Raw genomic sequence first — 1697 nt, forward strand, 5'->3', positions numbered from 1 at the left:
AATGAAAGGCCAGCCTGGATTACATGAAATCCTGCTTCAAAAGAATGAAAGAAAAAAGAAAACAAAACGTGGATCTATTGCAGTGTACGTACAGCATTTAAAGATAACATTTGTGACATTACTAAGATTACACAGGAACCAACACAGCTGTAAACACGGGTGTTCTGCCGCAGTCAAGTTAAACACGGCACACTGCATCCCCGGTACCTGGGCCACTCAGGCAGGAGGGGAAGAGCCAGCCTGAGACAGAGAGTGAGTTCCAAGGCCAGTCTGAGCTACAAAGTGAGACCCTGTCTCTTAAAAAAATAATAAAACAAAAAAAAAACTTAGTTGCTATTAATTTTAAATAGATGGCCAGGTGGTGGTGGCCCATGCCTTTGATTCCAGCACTCGGAATGCAGAGGCAGGCGGATCTCTATGAGTTCAAGGCCAGCCTGGTCTACAGGGCAAGTCCCAGGACAGCCAGGACTGTTATATAGAGAAACCTTGTCTCAGAAAACCAAAAGAAAAAAAAAAAAAAGTTTAAATAGATTGTTCTACTTTACAAGAAAAGACAGCAAGAGTAAAAGTAACATAGCTACTATAGCAAACAATATTACAGTGCCTGAAAATATTAAAAACACAATTATCACATGACCTATCAATTCTACCTCTGGATGTATATAAAAGAATTAAAAACAGAGACTTGAGTAGATATTTATATATCCGTGTTCACACGAGGATCATTTACAGTGGACAAAAGGTGGCATCAATCCAAACATACATGATCATATAAAAAAGTAAGTGCACGTGTGTGCGTGGGCCATGAAAGGCCAGCCTGGATTACATGAAATCCTGCTTCAAAAAGAACAAAAGAAAAAAGAAAAAACGTGGATCTATTGCAGTGTACATACACAATTGTGGAATATTAGTCACAAAAGGAAGGAAGTATGAAATAAGCCAAACACAAAGAAACAAATATACAATTCTATTTATGTGGAGTACAGGAGTATTCAAATTCATGAGACAAAAGGCAAAACGGTGGGTGTGAAGGGCTGGCAGGAAATCAGTGAGTCATGATTTGATAGAAACAGGCTCTGGAGACAGTAGTACATCCCATCAGATGAAAAAGACAGTCACATAGAACTGCACAGCTCAGACCAAACTTGGAATTTTAACTATGATGAAAGTTGTAACTATTGGGAGTGGGGCAGGGATCTGATTTACACTTTAGAAGGATCATTCTGACAGCTTTTCTAGAAAATAAACTACCAAGAAATAAGTAACATTTTTTTAAAAATGACTGATTTTAACCAGTGGTACTACGATGTGAAAAACAGGAGACCAACTAAAACTAGGCTCAGGTTTACTTCTGAGTACAGGAGAGGTAAGTATGGCAGCACACACCAACATGTAATAAACTGCAGCCCTAAGATGCTAAGTGTTCTTAGCTTCAGACTAATTAACATTGTCATTTACCTACAAATAGGAATACACGACCCCAATCATATAATTCATATTTTAATATAAATTTTAGGAACAAAATGAGGTTTTCGTGAGTCTAAAAGGCAAGGAACAAGAATCAGGCCTATTCTTGTGTTTCCTTACACACACACACACACACACACACACACACACACACACACACACACACCCCGGCCCCTTTTAGTCAGTGTCATCTAGAAACTTGATGGCCAATAAGTTCACTAAGTTAGGAA

The sequence above is a fragment of the Peromyscus californicus genome, unplaced genomic scaffold (assembly GCF_007827085.1).
Source record: "Peromyscus californicus insignis strain IS unplaced genomic scaffold, ASM782708v3 Scaffold_11__1_contigs__length_118956290, whole genome shotgun sequence".
Lineage (NCBI taxonomy): Eukaryota > Metazoa > Chordata > Mammalia > Rodentia > Cricetidae > Peromyscus > Peromyscus californicus.